Genomic DNA, 19,113 nt, shown 5'->3' with positions numbered 1-19,113 from the left:
CAAATTACCGTCTGCGTTTCTACCGAATTCCACCTACGTACTTTACTGGTGCCGCATTCTTGTTATATCCACGTGCTATAACAGGCGTCTACTCTTCATTGAGGAGCTGCAACCGGGGCTGAGTTCCACCTACTCTTCAGCACGGTCAAAATGGCAGGGCTCGTCCGGGATTTGAACCCGGGACCTCCTGCACCCAAAGCAGGAATCATACCCCTAGACCAACGAGCCACCTGCCTGGAGCAGTCAAGTTAATCCCAGGTAGTGGACCTCACAGGGAACACAAACTTTTACGTGAATTCGCAAGATAAACGCTTTCTGCAGGCAGCACTCACCACTGATGAGAAGAATATTAAGGCAACGAATAAAAAGCGAAATAACTTCATCGAACACTGCTTATGAACAGCCGGCAGTGCCTCAGTTTCGGTATGTGGTTTCTCAGGGTTAAGAGAAGGCGAATGCACTAAACAAAAGAACATCGGGAAACCAAGCACCAACTCATAACGAAAAGATTGCACAATATACTGCAAGTAAAATTTACAGAAGACGGATACTGAAGACGCCGCACACAAAAGAATTATTCTATGCAGTAACGATTATCTAGGAAGCGTAAATTGCATGTGCTGCTCCACCACACAACTTCTTTTGATACTGTTTTACTTATTCTAAATTTTCATTGCCTGATCGTCCCTAGAATACTGTGTGGTATCACCTGGTTTCCAACAGCGATAGTAGTAAGTAAATCGACTACAAAGTCTTTCAAAGTAGGTCAGACACCAAAAAAAAAAAACGGAGCTGCGCGTAGCTCCATGTCATTCTGCTTTCAAAGGTGAATCAGCGGCTGGGAGTAGTGGCGTACTCCTGTAATCCAAGCTACTGGGAGGCTGTTGTGTGGGAGAGATCTGGAAACAACTACAGATTCGGCCGTTCCATGAGCTCAGGAATGGCCGCGATGCCTTCATCGAGCTCTGCAGATCGACATATGACAGCGTGGAAATTTCGGCGAGCGGTGGCTAAGGGTTTAGAGAAGCCAACGCACTAAACACAAGAAAGTCGGGAAACCGAAGCTCATAACGAAAAGATTGCGGAATGCAGTGCGGAAGCAAAACTTCGAGAAGACCAACTCTGAAGCCATCGGCGCGCTAGGAATTATTCCTCGCAAGAAGCGATCATGTAGGAAGAGCGAGCCGAGGGTGTCGCTCGACCACACAATAAATTTTTGCTTAATCCAAATTTGCAATACCGGTTCGACACTAGAATACTGCGATAGTAATAAGCACGTCGACTGCAGTGTCATTTAGGGTAGTGAGTCAGACATGGGGAGGATATAAGGCGGGTGGAATATGCAGCGACAGGGGGCATTGCAGGGCGGGCGCCGACTTCTTGCGCTGCGGCGCGCCGGTGCCGGCGGCGGCCTGGCTGGGCTGCTGGTGCCTCCATGTAGAGCTGCCGCCGAGCCCAGGCACCGTGCCGCTAACGAAGCGATTGCCTTTGGTGACATCTTTTGCAATAACGACTGCGCGAATCGACGGTATCTCGTAAGGAAAGAAAGAGCAGCAGCTGCCGCCGAGCCCAGGCGCCGTGCCTAACACGCAGAAGGTCCCCGGTTCGATTGCGGGCGGAAACCCGTTTTCGTCGCACTCAGCAAGACACTTGCTACGATCTCTGCAGTGACCACTTAAATCAACTTCAAACGTTCCACCAGCAGGGTGCACATGGCTCAAATGAAACATGAAACTGTTTCAGAACTGGTTGTCGGATTTTAGCGCTGACTTGGAGGCCTGGAAATGCGCGAAACAGCCGCCGCCATGCGATTTGTTACCACACCGTTGTACAAAACGCAAGGGCTCGTCCGGGATTTGAACCCGGGACCTCCTGCACCCGAAGCAGGAATCATACCCCTAGACCAACGAGCCTGTCCGTTCCGAAAACGCACTGCATGTGAATGACGCCACCTTTGATGGTCTCACCCTGTAGGGCTGCAGCTCACCCAGCGTTCTCCCTGTCTGTCGCGGTTGGATTGTTTTCATCGACGTCTTTTACTATAGGAACTTCACGAATCGGAGGGAGCTCGTAGCCGATGCCCTTGCTAACACAGAAGAAAAACTGTTGCTATTACGAGTCTCCGGGTGGTACACGAAAAGAACCGTCGTTTCCGTGGTGTAGCGGTTATCACGTCTGCTTTACACGCAGAAGGTCCCCGGTTCGATCCCGGGCGGGAACACAACAATTTTAATCTATATTTCGGATTTCATTTCCGAGATGACCTCACGTCCGCGTATGCAGAGACAAGCAATGTCGTATGCTAGACGGATAGGGCGTCATTTTACTGTCAAATACTGTTGCTCTCTTATTGCACCGGTATTTGGTAACTGGGAACGCCCCTAGCTCCATTATGGCTGGCAAAATTTATAATCCGGTTCTTCAGGGCTACTTCAAGTGCGCTTGCTACTGGCTTTCCTGAGCTCACCCTACTCGCCTTGTCACAGCTCTGTCAAAGTGTGATGCTAACTAATAATGAGAAACTCTTGGCCACTCTCAATCTTACATGCCACCACCCCTTTGTTGTTGCCGTCGTTAGTAAGATGAGGGTAGACTGTCGCACAATTAAGCTTAATCTCCACTCACGGTGCACATATTCCGCAAAGACAACCTTGTTTTCCGTTGCATGCAAAATTACCGTCTGCGTTTCTACCGAATTCCACCTACGTACTTTACTGGTGCCGCATTCTTGTTATATCCACGTGCTATAACAGGCGTCTACTCTTCATTGAGGAGCTGCAACCGGGGCTGAGTTCCACCTACTCTTCAGCACGGTCAAAATGGCAGGGCTCGTCCGGGATTTGAACCCGGGACCTCCTGCACCCAAAGCAGGAATCATACCCCTAGACCAACGAGCCACCTGCCTGGAGCAGTCAAGTTAATCCCAGGTAGTGGACCTCACAGGGAACACAAACTTTTACGTGAATTCGCAAGATAAACGCTTTCTGCAGGCAGCACTCACCACTGATGAGAAGAATATTAAAGGCAACGAATAAAAAGCGAAATAACTTCATCGAACACTGCTTATGAACAGCCGGCAGTGCCTCAGTTTCGGTATGTGGTTTCTCAGGGTTAAGAGAAGGCGAATGCACTAAACAAAAGAACATCGGGAAACCAAGCACCAACTCATAACGAAAAGATTGCACAATATACTGCAAGTAAAATTTACAGAAGACGGATACTGAAGACGCCGCACACAAAAGAATTATTCTATGCAGTAACGATTATCTAGGAAGCGTAAATTGCATGTGCTGCTCCACCACACAACTTCTTTTGATACTGTTTTACTTATTCTAAATTTTCATTGCCTGATCGTCCCTAGAATACTGTGTGGTATCAACTGGTTTCCAACAGCGATAGTAGTAAGTAAATCGACTACAAAGTCTTTCAAAGTAGGTCAGACACCAAAAAAAAAAAAAAAAAAAAAAAAACGGAGCTGCGCGTAGCTCATGTCATTCTGCTTTCAAAGGTGAATCAGCGGCTGGGAGTAGTGGCGTACTCCTGTAATCCAAGCTACTGGGAGGCTGTTGTGTGGGAGAGATCTGGAAACAACTACAGATTCGGCCGTTCCATGAGCTCAGGAATGGCCGCGATGCCTTCATCGAGCTCTGCAGATCGACATATGACAGCGTGGAAATTTCGGCGAGCGGTGGCTAAGGGTTTAGAGAAGCCAAACGCACTAAACACAAGAAAGTCGGGAAACCGAAGCTCATAACGAAAAGATTGCGGAATGCAGTGCGGAAGCAAAACTTCGAGAAGACCAACTCTGAAGCCATCGGCGCGCTAGGAATTATTCCTCGCAAGAAGCGATCATGTAGGAAGAGCGAGCCGAGGGTGTCGCTCGACCACACAATAAATTTTTGCTTAATCCAAATTTGCAATACCGGTTCGACACTAGAATACTGCGATAGTAATAAGCACGTCGACTGCAGTGTCATTTAGGGTAGTGAGTCAGACATGGGGAGGATATAAGGCGGGTGGAATATGCAGCGACAGGGGGCATTGCAGGGCGGGCGCCGACTTCTTGCGCTGCGGCGCGCCGGTGCCGGCGGCGGCCTGGCTGGGCTGCTGGTGCCTCCATGTAGAGCTGCCGCCGAGCCCAGGCACCGTGCCGCTAACGAAGCGATTGCCTTTGGTGACATCTTTTGCAATAACGACTGCGCGAATCGACGGTATCTCGTAAGGAAAGAAAGAGCAGCAGCTGCCGCCGAGCCCAGGCGCCGTGCCTAACACGCAGAAGGTCCCCGGTTCGATTGCGGGCGGAAACCCGTTTTCGTCGCACTCAGCAAGACACTTGCTACGATCTCTGCAGTGACCACTTAAATCAACTTCAAACGTTCCACCAGCAGGGTGCACATGGCTCAAATGAAACATGAAACTGTTTCAGAACTGGTTGTCGGATTTTAGCGCTGACTTGGAGGCCTGGAAATGCGCGAAACAGCCGCCGCCATGCGATTTGTTACCACACCGTTGTACAAAACGCAAGGGCTCGTCCGGGATTTGAACCCGGGACCTCCTGCACCCGAAGCAGGAATCATACCCCTAGACCAACGAGCCTGTCCGTTCCGAAAACGCACTGCATGTGAATGACGCCACCTTTGATGGTCTCACCCTGTAGGGCTGCAGCTCACCCAGCGTTCTCCCTGTCTGTCGCGGTTGGATTGTTTTCATCGACGTCTTTTACTATAGGAACTTCACGAATCGGAGGGAGCTCGTAGCCGATGCCCTTGCTAACACAGAAGAAAAACTGTTGCTATTACGAGTCTCCGGGTGGTACACGAAAAGAACCGTCGTTTCCGTGGTGTAGCGGTTATCACGTCTGCTTTACACGCAGAAGGTCCCCGGTTCGATCCCGGGCGGGAACACAACAATTTTAATCTATATTTCGGATTTCATTTCCGAGATGACCTCACGTCCGCGTATGCAGAGACAAGCAATGTCGTATGCTAGACGGATAGGGCGTCATTTTACTGTCAAATACTGTTGCTCTCTTATTGCACCGGTATTTGGTAACTGGGAACGCCCCTAGCTCCATTATGGCTGGCAAAATTTATAATCCGGTTCTTCAGGGCTACTTCAAGTGCGCTTGCTACTGGCTTTCCTGAGCTCACCCTACTCGCCTTGTCACAGCTCTGTCAAAGTGTGATGCTAACTAATAATGAGAAACTCTTGGCCACTCTCAATCTTACATGCCACCACCCCTTTGTTGTTGCCGTCGTTAGTAAGATGAGGGTAGACTGTCGCACAATTAAGCTTAATCTCCACTCACGGTGCACATATTCCGCAAAGACAACCTTGTTTTCCGTTGCATGCAAAATTACCGTCTGCGTTTCTACCGAATTCCACCTACGTACTTTACTGGTGCCGCATTCTTGTTATATCCACGTGCTATAACAGGCGTCTACTCTTCATTGAGGAGCTGCAACCGGGGCTGAGTTCCACCTACTCTTCAGCACGGTCAAAATGGCAGGGCTCGTCCGGGATTTGAACCCGGGACCTCCTGCACCCAAAGCAGGAATCATACCCCTAGACCAACGAGCCACCTGCCTGGAGCAGTCAAGTTAATCCCAGGTAGTGGACCTCACAGGGAACACAAACTTTTACGTGAATTCGCAAGATAAACGCTTTCTGCAGGCAGCACTCACCACTGATGAGAAGAATATTAAAGGCAACGAATAAAAAGCGAAATAACTTCATCGAACACTGCTTATGAACAGCCGGCAGTGCCTCAGTTTCGGTATGTGGTTTCTCAGGGTTAAGAGAAGGCGAATGCACTAAACAAAAGAACATCGGGAAACCAAGCACCAACTCATAACGAAAAGATTGCACAATATACTGCAAGTAAAATTTACAGAAGACGGATACTGAAGACGCCGCACACAAAAGAATTATTCTATGCAGTAACGATTATCTAGGAAGCGTAAATTGCATGTGCTGCTCCACCACACAACTTCTTTTGATACTGTTTTACTTATTCTAAATTTTCATTGCCTGATCGTCCCTAGAATACTGTGTGGTATCAACTGGTTTCCAACAGCGATAGTAGTAAGTAAATCGACTACAAAGTCTTTCAAAGTAGGTCAGACACCAAAAAAAAAAAAAAAAAAAAAAAAACGGAGCTGCGCGTAGCTCATGTCATTCTGCTTTCAAAGGTGAATCAGCGGCTGGGAGTAGTGGCGTACTCCTGTAATCCAAGCTACTGGGAGGCTGTTGTGTGGGAGAGATCTGGAAACAACTACAGATTCGGCCGTTCCATGAGCTCAGGAATGGCCGCGATGCCTTCATCGAGCTCTGCAGATCGACATATGACAGCGTGGAAATTTCGGCGAGCGGTGGCTAAGGGTTTAGAGAAGCCAAACGCACTAAACACAAGAAAGTCGGGAAACCGAAGCTCATAACGAAAAGATTGCGGAATGCAGTGCGGAAGCAAAACTTCGAGAAGACCAACTCTGAAGCCATCGGCGCGCTAGGAATTATTCCTCGCAAGAAGCGATCATGTAGGAAGAGCGAGCCGAGGGTGTCGCTCGACCACACAATAAATTTTTGCTTAATCCAAATTTGCAATACCGGTTCGACACTAGAATACTGCGATAGTAATAAGCACGTCGACTGCAGTGTCATTTAGGGTAGTGAGTCAGACATGGGGAGGATATAAGGCGGGTGGAATATGCAGCGACAGGGGGCATTGCAGGGCGGGCGCCGACTTCTTGCGCTGCGGCGCGCCGGTGCCGGCGGCGGCCTGGCTGGGCTGCTGGTGCCTCCATGTAGAGCTGCCGCCGAGCCCAGGCACCGTGCCGCTAACGAAGCGATTGCCTTTGGTGACATCTTTTGCAATAACGACTGCGCGAATCGACGGTATCTCGTAAGGAAAGAAAGAGCAGCAGCTGCCGCCGAGCCCAGGCGCCGTGCCTAACACGCAGAAGGTCCCCGGTTCGATTGCGGGCGGAAACCCGTTTTCGTCGCACTCAGCAAGACACTTGCTACGATCTCTGCAGTGACCACTTAAATCAACTTCAAACGTTCCACCAGCAGGGTGCACATGGCTCAAATGAAACATGAAACTGTTTCAGAACTGGTTGTCGGATTTTAGCGCTGACTTGGAGGCCTGGAAATGCGCGAAACAGCCGCCGCCATGCGATTTGTTACCACACCGTTGTACAAAACGCAAGGGCTCGTCCGGGATTTGAACCCGGGACCTCCTGCACCCGAAGCAGGAATCATACCCCTAGACCAACGAGCCTGTCCGTTCCGAAAACGCACTGCATGTGAATGACGCCACCTTTGATGGTCTCACCCTGTAGGGCTGCAGCTCACCCAGCGTTCTCCCTGTCTGTCGCGGTTGGATTGTTTTCATCGACGTCTTTTACTATAGGAACTTCACGAATCGGAGGGAGCTCGTAGCCGATGCCCTTGCTAACACAGAAGAAAAACTGTTGCTATTACGAGTCTCCGGGTGGTACACGAAAAGAACCGTCGTTTCCGTGGTGTAGCGGTTATCACGTCTGCTTTACACGCAGAAGGTCCCCGGTTCGATCCCGGGCGGGAACACAACAATTTTAATCTATATTTCGGATTTCATTTCCGAGATGACCTCACGTCCGCGTATGCAGAGACAAGCAATGTCGTATGCTAGACGGATAGGGCGTCATTTTACTGTCAAATACTGTTGCTCTCTTATTGCACCGGTATTTGGTAACTGGGAACGCCCCTAGCTCCATTATGGCTGGCAAAATTTATAATCCGGTTCTTCAGGGCTACTTCAAGTGCGCTTGCTACTGGCTTTCCTGAGCTCACCCTACTCGCCTTGTCACAGCTCTGTCAAAGTGTGATGCTAACTAATAATGAGAAACTCTTGGCCACTCTCAATCTTACATGCCACCACCCCTTTGTTGTTGCCGTCGTTAGTAAGATGAGGGTAGACTGTCGCACAATTAAGCTTAATCTCCACTCACGGTGCACATATTCCGCAAAGACAACCTTGTTTTCCGTTGCATGCAAAATTACCGTCTGCGTTTCTACCGAATTCCACCTACGTACTTTACTGGTGCCGCATTCTTGTTATATCCACGTGCTATAACAGGCGTCTACTCTTCATTGAGGAGCTGCAACCGGGGCTGAGTTCCACCTACTCTTCAGCACGGTCAAAATGGCAGGGCTCGTCCGGGATTTGAACCCGGGACCTCCTGCACCCAAAGCAGGAATCATACCCCTAGACCAACGAGCCACCTGCCTGGAGCAGTCAAGTTAATCCCAGGTAGTGGACCTCACAGGGAACACAAACTTTTACGTGAATTCGCAAGATAAACGCTTTCTGCAGGCAGCACTCACCACTGATGAGAAGAATATTAAAGGCAACGAATAAAAAGCGAAATAACTTCATCGAACACTGCTTATGAACAGCCGGCAGTGCCTCAGTTTCGGTATGTGGTTTCTCAGGGTTAAGAGAAGGCGAATGCACTAAACAAAAGAACATCGGGAAACCAAGCACCAACTCATAACGAAAAGATTGCACAATATACTGCAAGTAAAATTTACAGAAGACGGATACTGAAGACGCCGCACACAAAAGAATTATTCTATGCAGTAACGATTATCTAGGAAGCGTAAATTGCATGTGCTGCTCCACCACACAACTTCTTTTGATACTGTTTTACTTATTCTAAATTTTCATTGCCTGATCGTCCCTAGAATACTGTGTGGTATCAACTGGTTTCCAACAGCGATAGTAGTAAGTAAATCGACTACAAAGTCTTTCAAAGTAGGTCAGACACCAAAAAAAAAAAAAAAAAAAAAAAACGGAGCTGCGCGTAGCTCATGTCATTCTGCTTTCAAAGGTGAATCAGCGGCTGGGAGTAGTGGCGTACTCCTGTAATCCAAGCTACTGGGAGGCTGTTGTGTGGGAGAGATCTGGAAACAACTACAGATTCGGCCGTTCCATGAGCTCAGGAATGGCCGCGATGCCTTCATCGAGCTCTGCAGATCGACATATGACAGCGTGGAAATTTCGGCGAGCGGTGGCTAAGGGTTTAGAGAAGCCAAACGCACTAAACACAAGAAAGTCGGGAAACCGAAGCTCATAACGAAAAGATTGCGGAATGCAGTGCGGAAGCAAAACTTCGAGAAGACCAACTCTGAAGCCATCGGCGCGCTAGGAATTATTCCTCGCAAGAAGCGATCATGTAGGAAGAGCGAGCCGAGGGTGTCGCTCGACCACACAATAAATTTTTGCTTAATCCAAATTTGCAATACCGGTTCGACACTAGAATACTGCGATAGTAATAAGCACGTCGACTGCAGTGTCATTTAGGGTAGTGAGTCAGACATGGGGAGGATATAAGGCGGGTGGAATATGCAGCGACAGGGGGCATTGCAGGGCGGGCGCCGACTTCTTGCGCTGCGGCGCGCCGGTGCCGGCGGCGGCCTGGCTGGGCTGCTGGTGCCTCCATGTAGAGCTGCCGCCGAGCCCAGGCACCGTGCCGCTAACGAAGCGATTGCCTTTGGTGACATCTTTTGCAATAACGACTGCGCGAATCGACGGTATCTCGTAAGGAAAGAAAGAGCAGCAGCTGCCGCCGAGCCCAGGCGCCGTGCCTAACACGCAGAAGGTCCCCGGTTCGATTGCGGGCGGAAACCCGTTTTCGTCGCACTCAGCAAGACACTTGCTACGATCTCTGCAGTGACCACTTAAATCAACTTCAAACGTTCCACCAGCAGGGTGCACATGGCTCAAATGAAACATGAAACTGTTTCAGAACTGGTTGTCGGATTTTAGCGCTGACTTGGAGGCCTGGAAATGCGCGAAACAGCCGCCGCCATGCGATTTGTTACCACACCGTTGTACAAAACGCAAGGGCTCGTCCGGGATTTGAACCCGGGACCTCCTGCACCCGAAGCAGGAATCATACCCCTAGACCAACGAGCCTGTCCGTTCCGAAAACGCACTGCATGTGAATGACGCCACCTTTGATGGTCTCACCCTGTAGGGCTGCAGCTCACCCAGCGTTCTCCCTGTCTGTCGCGGTTGGATTGTTTTCATCGACGTCTTTTACTATAGGAACTTCACGAATCGGAGGGAGCTCGTAGCCGATGCCCTTGCTAACACAGAAGAAAAACTGTTGCTATTACGAGTCTCCGGGTGGTACACGAAAAGAACCGTCGTTTCCGTGGTGTAGCGGTTATCACGTCTGCTTTACACGCAGAAGGTCCCCGGTTCGATCCCGGGCGGGAACACAACAATTTTAATCTATATTTCGGATTTCATTTCCGAGATGACCTCACGTCCGCGTATGCAGAGACAAGCAATGTCGTATGCTAGACGGATAGGGCGTCATTTTACTGTCAAATAGTGTTGCTCTCTTATTGCACCGGTATTTGGTAACTGGGAACGCCCCTAGCTCCATTATGGCTGGCAAAATTTATAATCCGGTTCTTCAGGGCTACTTCAAGTGCGCTTGCTACTGGCTTTCCTGAGCTCACCCTACTCGCCTTGTCACAGCTCTGTCAAAGTGTGATGCTAACTAATAATGAGAAACTCTTGGCCACTCTCAATCTTACATGCCACCACCCCTTTGTTGTTGCCGTCGTTAGTAAGATGAGGGTAGACTGTCGCACAATTAAGCTTAATCTCCACTCACGGTGCACATATTCCGCAAAGACAACCTTGTTTTCCGTTGCATGCAAAATTACCGTCTGCGTTTCTACCGAATTCCACCTACGTACTTTACTGGTGCCGCATTCTTGTTATATCCACGTGCTATAACAGGCGTCTACTCTTCATTGAGGAGCTGCAACCGGGGCTGAGTTCCACCTACTCTTCAGCACGGTCAAAATGGCAGGGCTCGTCCGGGATTTGAACCCGGGACCTCCTGCACCCAAAGCAGGAATCATACCCCTAGACCAACGAGCCACCTGCCTGGAGCAGTCAAGTTAATCCCAGGTAGTGGACCTCACAGGGAACACAAACTTTTACGTGAATTCGCAAGATAAACGCTTTCTGCAGGCAGCACTCACCACTGATGAGAAGAATATTAAAGGCAACGAATAAAAAGCGAAATAACTTCATCGAACACTGCTTATGAACAGCCGGCAGTGCCTCAGTTTCGGTATGTGGTTTCTCAGGGTTAAGAGAAGGCGAATGCACTAAACAAAAGAACATCGGGAAACCAAGCACCAACTCATAACGAAAAGATTGCACAATATACTGCAAGTAAAATTTACAGAAGACGGATACTGAAGACGCCGCACACAAAAGAATTATTCTATGCAGTAACGATTATCTAGGAAGCGTAAATTGCATGTGCTGCTCCACCACACAACTTCTTTTGATACTGTTTTACTTATTCTAAATTTTCATTGCCTGATCGTCCCTAGAATACTGTGTGGTATCAACTGGTTTCCAACAGCGATAGTAGTAAGTAAATCGACTACAAAGTCTTTCAAAGTAGGTCAGACACCAAAAAAAAAAAAAAAAAAAAAAAAACGGAGCTGCGCGTAGCTCATGTCATTCTGCTTTCAAAGGTGAATCAGCGGCTGGGAGTAGTGGCGTACTCCTGTAATCCAAGCTACTGGGAGGCTGTTGTGTGGGAGAGATCTGGAAACAACTACAGATTCGGCCGTTCCATGAGCTCAGGAATGGCCGCGATGCCTTCATCGAGCTCTGCAGATCGACATATGACAGCGTGGAAATTTCGGCGAGCGGTGGCTAAGGGTTTAGAGAAGCCAAACGCACTAAACACAAGAAAGTCGGGAAACCGAAGCTCATAACGAAAAGATTGCGGAATGCAGTGCGGAAGCAAAACTTCGAGAAGACCAACTCTGAAGCCATCGGCGCGCTAGGAATTATTCCTCGCAAGAAGCGATCATGTAGGAAGAGCGAGCCGAGGGTGTCGCTCGACCACACAATAAATTTTTGCTTAATCCAAATTTGCAATACCGGTTCGACACTAGAATACTGCGATAGTAATAAGCACGTCGACTGCAGTGTCATTTAGGGTAGTGAGTCAGACATGGGGAGGATATAAGGCGGGTGGAATATGCAACGACAGGGGGCATTGCAGGGCGGGCGCCGACTTCTTGCGCTGCGGCGCGCCGGTGCCGGCGGCGGCCTGGCTGGGCTGCTGGTGCCTCCATGTAGAGCTGCCGCCGAGCCCAGGCACCGTGCCGCTAACGAAGCGATTGCCTTTGGTGACATCTTTTGCAATAACGACTGCGCGAATCGACGGTATCTCGTAAGGAAAGAAAGAGCAGCAGCTGCCGCCGAGCCCAGGCGCCGTGCCTAACACGCAGAAGGTCCCCGGTTCGATTGCGGGCGGAAACCCGTTTTCGTCGCACTCAGCAAGACACTTGCTACGATCTCTGCAGTGACCACTTAAATCAACTTCAAACGTTCCACCAGCAGGGTGCACATGGCTCAAATGAAACATGAAACTGTTTCAGAACTGGTTGTCGGATTTTAGCGCTGACTTGGAGGCCTGGAAATGCGCGAAACAGCCGCCGCCATGCGATTTGTTACCACACCGTTGTACAAAACGCAAGGGCTCGTCCGGGATTTGAACCCGGGACCTCCTGCACCCGAAGCAGGAATCATACCCCTAGACCAACGAGCCTGTCCGTTCCGAAAACGCACTGCATGTGAATGACGCCACCTTTGATGGTCTCACCCTGTAGGGCTGCAGCTCACCCAGCGTTCTCCCTGTCTGTCGCGGTTGGATTGTTTTCATCGACGTCTTTTACTATAGGAACTTCACGAATCGGAGGGAGCTCGTAGCCGATGCCCTTGCTAACACAGAAGAAAAACTGTTGCTATTACGAGTCTCCGGGTGGTACACGAAAAGAACCGTCGTTTCCGGTTCGACACTAGAATACTGCGATAGTAATAAGCACGTCGACTGCAGTGTCATTTAGGGTAGTGAGTCAGACATGGGGAGGATATAAGGCGGGTGGAATATGCAACGACAGGGGGCATTGCAGGGCGGGCGCCGACTTCTTGCGCTGCGGCGCGCCGGTGCCGGCGGCGGCCTGGCTGGGCTGCTGGTGCCTCCATGTAGAGCTGCCGCCGAGCCCAGGCACCGTGCCGCTAACGAAGCGATTGCCTTTGGTGACATCTTTTGCAATAACGACTGCGCGAATCGACGGTATCTCGTAAGGAAAGAAAGAGCAGCAGCTGCCGCCGAGCCCAGGCGCCGTGCCTAACACGCAGAAGGTCCCCGGTTCGATTGCGGGCGGAAACCCGTTTTCGTCGCACTCAGCAAGACACTTGCTACGATCTCTGCAGTGACCACTTAAATCAACTTCAAACGTTCCACCAGCAGGGTGCACATGGCTCAAATGAAACATGAAACTGTTTCAGAACTGGTTGTCGGATTTTAGCGCTGACTTGGAGGCCTGGAAATGCGCGAAACAGCCGCCGCCATGCGATTTGTTACCACACCGTTGTACAAAACGCAAGGGCTCGTCCGGGATTTGAACCCGGGACCTCCTGCACCCGAAGCAGGAATCATACCCCTAGACCAACGAGCCTGTCCGTTCCGAAAACGCACTGCATGTGAATGACGCCACCTTTGATGGTCTCACCCTGTAGGGCTGCAGCTCACCCAGCGTTCTCCCTGTCTGTCGCGGTTGGATTGTTTTCATCGACGTCTTTTACTATAGGAACTTCACGAATCGGAGGGAGCTCGTAGCCGATGCCCTTGCTAACACAGAAGAAAAACTGTTGCTATTACGAGTCTCCGGGTGGTACACGAAAAGAACCGTCGTTTCCGTGGTGTAGCGGTTATCACGTCTGCTTTACACGCAGAAGGTCCCCGGTTCGATCCCGGGCGGGAACACAACAATTTTAATCTATATTTCGGATTTCATTTCCGAGATGACCTCACGTCCGCGTATGCAGAGACAAGCAATGTCGTATGCTAGACGGATAGGGCGTCATTTTACTGTCAAATACTGTTGCTCTCTTATTGCACCGGTATTTGGTAACTGGGAACGCCCCTAGCTCCATTATGGCTGGCAAAATTTATAATCCGGTTCTTCAGGGCTACTTCAAGTGCGCTTGCTACTGGCTTTCCTGAGCTCACCCTACTCGCCTTGTCACAGCTCTGTCAAAGTGTGATGCTAACTAATAATGAGAAACTCTTGGCCACTCTCAATCTTACATGCCACCACCCCTTTGTTGTTGCCGTCGTTAGTAAGATGAGGGTAGACTGTCGCACAATTAAGCTTAATCTCCACTCACGGTGCACATATTCCGCAAAGACAACCTTGTTTTCCGTTGCATGCAAAATTACCGTCTGCGTTTCTACCGAATTCCACCTACGTACTTTACTGGTGCCGCATTCTTGTTATATCCACGTGCTATAACAGGCGTCTACTCTTCATTGAGGAGCTGCAACCGGGGCTGAGTTCCACCTACTCTTCAGCACGGTCAAAATGGCAGGGCTCGTCCGGGATTTGAACCCGGGACCTCCTGCACCCAAAGCAGGAATCATACCCCTAGACCAACGAGCCACCTGCCTGGAGCAGTCAAGTTAATCCCAGGTAGTGGACCTCACAGGGAACACGAACTTTTACGTGAATTCGCAAGATAAACGCTTTCTGCAGGCAGCACTCACCACTGATGAGAAGAATATTAAAGGCAACGAATAAAAAGCGAAATAACTTCATCGAACACTGCTTATGAACAGCCGGCAGTGCCTCAGTTTCGGTATGTGGTTTCTCAGGGTTAAGAGAAGGCGAATGCACTAAACAAAAGAACATCGGGAAACCAAGCACCAACTCATAACGAAAAGATTGCACAATATACTGCAAGTAAAATTTACAGAAGACGGATACTGAAGACGCCGCACACAAAAGAATTATTCTATGCAGTAACGATTATCTAGGAAGCGTAAATTGCATGTGCTGCTCCACCACACAACTTCTTTTGATACTGTTTTACTTATTCTAAATTTTCATTGCCTGATCGTCCCTAGAATACTGTGTGGTATCAACTGGTTTCCAACAGCGATAGTAGTAAGTAAATCGACTACAAAGTCTTTCAAAGTAGGTCAGACACCAAAAAAAAAAAAAAAAAAAAAAAAAACGGAGCTGCGCGTAGCTCATGTCATTCTGCTTTCAAAGGTGAATCAGCGGCTGGGAGTAGTGGCGTACTCCTGTAATCCAAGCTACTGGGAGGCTGTTGTGTGGGAGAGATCTGGAAACAACTACAGATTCGGCCGTTCCATGAGCTCAGGAATGGCCGCGATGCCTTCATCGAGCTCTGCAGATCGACATATGACAGCGTGGAAATTTCGGCGAGCGGTGGCTAAGGGTTTAGAGAAGCCAAACGCACTAAACACAAGAAAGTCGGGAAACCGAAGCTCATAACGAAAAGATTGCGGAATGCAGTGCGGAAGCAAAACTTCGAGAAGACCAACTCTGAAGCCATCGGCGCGCTAGGAATTATTCCTCGCAAGAAGCGATCATGTAGGAAGAGCGAGCCGAGGGTGTCGCTCGACCACACAATAAATTTTTGCTTAATCCAAATTTGCAATACCGGTTCGACACTAGAATACTGCGATAGTAATAAGCACGTCGACTGCAGTGTCATTTAGGGTAGTGAGTCAGACATGGGGAGGATATAAGGCGGGTGGAATATGCAGCGACAGGGGGCATTGCAGGGCGGGCGCCGACTTCTTGCGCTGCGGCGCGCCGGTGCCGGCGGCGGCCTGGCTGGGCTGCTGGTGCCTCCATGTAGAGCTGCCGCCGAGCCCAGGCACCGTGCCGCTAACGAAGCGATTGCCTTTGGTGACATCTTTTGCAATAACGACTGCGCGAATCGACGGTATCTCGTAAGGAAAGAAAGAGCAGCAGCTGCCGCCGAGCCCAGGCGCCGTGCCTAACACGCAGAAGGTCCCCGGTTCGATTGCGGGCGGAAACCCGTTTTCGTCGCACTCAGCAAGACACTTGCTACGATCTCTGCAGTGACCACTTAAATCAACTTCAAACGTTCCACCAGCAGGGTGCACATGGCTCAAATGAAACATGAAACTGTTTCAGAACTGGTTGTCGGATTTTAGCGCTGACTTGGAGGCCTGGAAATGCGCGAAACAGCCGCCGCCATGCGATTTGTTACCACACCGTTGTACAAAACGCAAGGGCTCGTCCGGGATTTGAACCCGGGACCTCCTGCACCCGAAGCAGGAATCATACCCCTAGACCAACGAGCCTGTCCGTTCCGAAAACGCACTGCATGTGAATGACGCCACCTTTGATGGTCTCACCCTGTAGGGCTGCAGCTCACCCAGCGTTCTCCCTGTCTGTCGCGGTTGGATTGTTTTCATCGACGTCTTTTACTATAGGAACTTCACGAATCGGAGGGAGCTCGTAGCCGATGCCCTTGCTAACACAGAAGAAAAACTGTTGCTATTACGAGTCTCCGGGTGGTACACGAAAAGAACCGTCGTTTCCGGTTCGACACTAGAATACTGCGATAGTAATAAGCACGTCGACTGCAGTGTCATTTAGGGTAGTGAGTCAGACATGGGGAGGATATAAGGCGGGTGGAATATGCAACGACAGGGGGCATTGCAGGGCGGGCGCCGACTTCTTGCGCTGCGGCGCGCCGGTGCCGGCGGCGGCCTGGCTGGGCTGCTGGTGCCTCCATGTAGAGCTGCCGCCGAGCCCAGGCACCGTGCCGCTAACGAAGCGATTGCCTTTGGTGACATCTTTTGCAATAACGACTGCGCGAATCGACGGTATCTCGTAAGGAAAGAAAGAGCAGCAGCTGCCGCCGAGCCCAGGCGCCGTGCCTAACACGCAGAAGGTCCCCGGTTCGATTGCGGGCGGAAACCCGTTTTCGTCGCACTCAGCAAGACACTTGCTACGATCTCTGCAGTGACCACTTAAATCAACTTCAAACGTTCCACCAGCAGGGTGCACATGGCTCAAATGAAACATGAAACTGTTTCAGAACTGGTTGTCGGATTTTAGCGCTGACTTGGAGGCCTGGAAATGCGCGAAACAGCCGCCGCCATGCGATTTGTTACCACACCGTTGTACAAAACGCAAGGGCTCGTCCGGGATTTGAACCCGGGACCTCCTGCACCCGAAGCAGGAATCATACCCCTAGACCAACGAGCCTGTCCGTTCCGAAAACGCACTGCATGTGAATGACGCCACCTTTGATGGTCTCACCCTGTAGGGCTGCAGCTCACCCAGCGTTCTCCCTGTCTGTCGCGGTTGGATTGTTTTCATCGACGTCTTTTACTATAGGAACTTCACGAATCGGAGGGAGCTCGTAGCCGATGCCCTTGCTAACACAGAAGAAAAACTGTTGCTATTACGAGTCTCCGGGTGGTACACGAAAAGAACCGTCGTTTCCGTGGTGTAGCGGTTATCACGTCTGCTTTACACGCAGAAGGTCCCCGGTTCGATCCCGGGCGGGAACACAACAATTTTAATCTATATTTCGGATTTCATTTCCGAGATGACCTCACGTCCGCGTATGCAGAGACAAGCAATGTCGTATGCTAGACGGATAGGGCGTCATTTTACTGTCAAATACTGTTGCTCTCTTATTGCACCGGTATTTGGTAACTGGGAACGCCCCTAGCTCCATTATGGCTGGCAAAATTTATAATCCGGTTCTTCAGGGCTACTTCAAGTGCGCTTGCTACTGGCTTTCCTGAGCTCACCCTACTCGCCTTGTCACAGCTCTGTCAAAGTGTGATGCTAACTAATAATGAGAAACTCTTGGCCACTCTCAATCTTACATGCCACCACCCCTTTGTTGTTGCCGTCGTTAGTAAGATGAGGGTAGACTGTCGCACAATTAAGCTTAATCTCCACTCACGGTGCACATATTCCGCAAAGACAACCTTGTTTTCCGTTGCATGCAAAATTACCGTCTGCGTTTCTACCGAATTCCACCTACGTACTTTACTGGTGCCGCATTCTTGTTATATCCACGTGCTATAACAGGCGTCTACTCTTCATTGAGGAGCTGCAACCGGGGCTGAGTTCCACCTACTCTTCAGCACGGTCAAAATGGCAGGGCTCGTCCGGGATTTGAACCCGGGACCTCCTGCACCCAAAGCAGGAATCATACCCCTAGACCAACGAGCCACCTGCCTGGAGCAGTCAAGTTAATCCCAGGTAGTGGACCTCACAGGGAACACAAACTTTTACGTGAATTCGCAAGATAAACGCTTTCTGCAGGCAGCACTCACCACTGATGAGAAGAATATTAAAGGCAACGAATAAAAAGCGAAATAACTTCATCGAACACTGCTTATGAACAGCCGGCAGTGCCTCAGTTTCGGTATGTGGTTTCTCAGGGTTAAGAGAAGGCGAATGCACTAAACAAAAGAACATCGGGAAACCAAGCACCAACTCATAACGAAAAGATTGCACAATATACTGCAAGTAAAATTTACAGAAGACGGATACTGAAGACGCCGCACACAAAAGAATTATTCTATGCAGTAACGATTATCTAGGAAGCGTAAATTGCATGTGCTGCTCCACCACACAACTTCTTTTGATACTGTTTTACTTATTCTAAATTTTCATTGCCTGATCGTCCCTAGAATACTGTGTGGTATCAACTGGTTTCCAACAGCGATAGTAGTAAGTAAATCGACTACAAAGTCTTTCAAAGTAGGTCAGACACCAAAAAAAAAAAAAAAAAAAAAAGAAACGGAGCTGCGCGTAGCTCATGTCATTCTGCTTTCAAAGGTGAATCAGCGGCTGGGAGTAGTGGCGTACTCCTGTAATCCAAGCTACTGGGAGGCTGTTGTGTGGGAGAGATCTGGAAACAACTACAGATTCGGCCGTTCCATGAGCTCAGGAATGGCCGCGATGCCTTCATCGAGCTCTGCAGATCGACATATGACAGCGTGGAAATTTCGCCGAGCGGTGGCTAAGGGTTTAGAGAAGCCAAACGCACTAAACACAAGAAAGTCGGGAAACCGAAGCTCATAACGAAAAGATTGCGGAATGCAGTGCGGAAGCAAAACTTCGAGAAGACCAACTCTGAAGCCATCGGCGCGCTAGGAATTATTCCTCGCAAGAAGCGATCATGTAGGAAGAGCGAGCCGA

The 19,113-nt window shown here is 49.8% G+C and overlaps 21 non-coding genes across 21 annotated transcripts; 6 read left to right on the top strand and 15 right to left on the bottom strand.

The window, feature by feature from the left end:
- Positions 1-156: 156 nt before the first annotated feature.
- On the bottom strand, positions 157-228 carry Trnap-ugg (transfer RNA proline (anticodon UGG)). Its single transcript has one exon. It is a non-coding gene; the product is annotated as a tRNA-Pro (tRNA).
- A 1,613-nt stretch (positions 229-1,841) lies between these two features.
- On the bottom strand, positions 1,842-1,913 carry Trnap-cgg (transfer RNA proline (anticodon CGG)). Its single transcript has one exon. It is a non-coding gene; the product is annotated as a tRNA-Pro (tRNA).
- Positions 1,914-2,148: 235 nt separating this feature from the next.
- On the top strand, positions 2,149-2,221 carry Trnav-uac (transfer RNA valine (anticodon UAC)). Its single transcript has one exon. It is a non-coding gene; the product is annotated as a tRNA-Val (tRNA).
- Positions 2,222-2,825: 604 nt separating this feature from the next.
- Trnap-ugg (transfer RNA proline (anticodon UGG)) lies at positions 2,826-2,897 on the bottom strand. The gene has a single exon. It is a non-coding gene; the product is annotated as a tRNA-Pro (tRNA).
- Positions 2,898-4,524: 1,627 nt separating this feature from the next.
- On the bottom strand, positions 4,525-4,596 carry Trnap-cgg (transfer RNA proline (anticodon CGG)). The gene has a single exon. It is a non-coding gene; the product is annotated as a tRNA-Pro (tRNA).
- Positions 4,597-4,831: 235 nt separating this feature from the next.
- Positions 4,832-4,904, top strand: Trnav-uac (transfer RNA valine (anticodon UAC)). Its single transcript has one exon. It is a non-coding gene; the product is annotated as a tRNA-Val (tRNA).
- A 604-nt stretch (positions 4,905-5,508) lies between these two features.
- Trnap-ugg (transfer RNA proline (anticodon UGG)) lies at positions 5,509-5,580 on the bottom strand. Its single transcript has one exon. It is a non-coding gene; the product is annotated as a tRNA-Pro (tRNA).
- Positions 5,581-7,207: 1,627 nt separating this feature from the next.
- Trnap-cgg (transfer RNA proline (anticodon CGG)) lies at positions 7,208-7,279 on the bottom strand. Its single transcript has one exon. It is a non-coding gene; the product is annotated as a tRNA-Pro (tRNA).
- A 235-nt stretch (positions 7,280-7,514) lies between these two features.
- Trnav-uac (transfer RNA valine (anticodon UAC)) lies at positions 7,515-7,587 on the top strand. The gene has a single exon. It is a non-coding gene; the product is annotated as a tRNA-Val (tRNA).
- Positions 7,588-8,191: 604 nt separating this feature from the next.
- Trnap-ugg (transfer RNA proline (anticodon UGG)) lies at positions 8,192-8,263 on the bottom strand. Its single transcript has one exon. It is a non-coding gene; the product is annotated as a tRNA-Pro (tRNA).
- Positions 8,264-9,889: 1,626 nt separating this feature from the next.
- On the bottom strand, positions 9,890-9,961 carry Trnap-cgg (transfer RNA proline (anticodon CGG)). The gene has a single exon. It is a non-coding gene; the product is annotated as a tRNA-Pro (tRNA).
- A 235-nt stretch (positions 9,962-10,196) lies between these two features.
- Trnav-uac (transfer RNA valine (anticodon UAC)) lies at positions 10,197-10,269 on the top strand. Its single transcript has one exon. It is a non-coding gene; the product is annotated as a tRNA-Val (tRNA).
- A 604-nt stretch (positions 10,270-10,873) lies between these two features.
- Trnap-ugg (transfer RNA proline (anticodon UGG)) lies at positions 10,874-10,945 on the bottom strand. The gene has a single exon. It is a non-coding gene; the product is annotated as a tRNA-Pro (tRNA).
- A 1,627-nt stretch (positions 10,946-12,572) lies between these two features.
- On the bottom strand, positions 12,573-12,644 carry Trnap-cgg (transfer RNA proline (anticodon CGG)). The gene has a single exon. It is a non-coding gene; the product is annotated as a tRNA-Pro (tRNA).
- An 841-nt stretch (positions 12,645-13,485) lies between these two features.
- On the bottom strand, positions 13,486-13,557 carry Trnap-cgg (transfer RNA proline (anticodon CGG)). Its single transcript has one exon. It is a non-coding gene; the product is annotated as a tRNA-Pro (tRNA).
- Positions 13,558-13,792: 235 nt separating this feature from the next.
- On the top strand, positions 13,793-13,865 carry Trnav-uac (transfer RNA valine (anticodon UAC)). Its single transcript has one exon. It is a non-coding gene; the product is annotated as a tRNA-Val (tRNA).
- A 604-nt stretch (positions 13,866-14,469) lies between these two features.
- On the bottom strand, positions 14,470-14,541 carry Trnap-ugg (transfer RNA proline (anticodon UGG)). Its single transcript has one exon. It is a non-coding gene; the product is annotated as a tRNA-Pro (tRNA).
- A 1,628-nt stretch (positions 14,542-16,169) lies between these two features.
- On the bottom strand, positions 16,170-16,241 carry Trnap-cgg (transfer RNA proline (anticodon CGG)). Its single transcript has one exon. It is a non-coding gene; the product is annotated as a tRNA-Pro (tRNA).
- An 841-nt stretch (positions 16,242-17,082) lies between these two features.
- Trnap-cgg (transfer RNA proline (anticodon CGG)) lies at positions 17,083-17,154 on the bottom strand. The gene has a single exon. It is a non-coding gene; the product is annotated as a tRNA-Pro (tRNA).
- A 235-nt stretch (positions 17,155-17,389) lies between these two features.
- On the top strand, positions 17,390-17,462 carry Trnav-uac (transfer RNA valine (anticodon UAC)). Its single transcript has one exon. It is a non-coding gene; the product is annotated as a tRNA-Val (tRNA).
- Positions 17,463-18,066: 604 nt separating this feature from the next.
- Positions 18,067-18,138, bottom strand: Trnap-ugg (transfer RNA proline (anticodon UGG)). Its single transcript has one exon. It is a non-coding gene; the product is annotated as a tRNA-Pro (tRNA).
- Positions 18,139-19,113: the final 975 nt, after the last annotated feature.

The sequence above is a fragment of the Schistocerca cancellata genome, unplaced genomic scaffold (genome assembly GCF_023864275.1).
Source record: "Schistocerca cancellata isolate TAMUIC-IGC-003103 unplaced genomic scaffold, iqSchCanc2.1 HiC_scaffold_1081, whole genome shotgun sequence".
NCBI classification, from domain to species: domain Eukaryota; kingdom Metazoa; phylum Arthropoda; class Insecta; order Orthoptera; family Acrididae; genus Schistocerca; species Schistocerca cancellata.
Note: the sequence above shows the minus strand (reverse complement) of the source record. Positions and strands in the feature narration are given on the sequence as shown.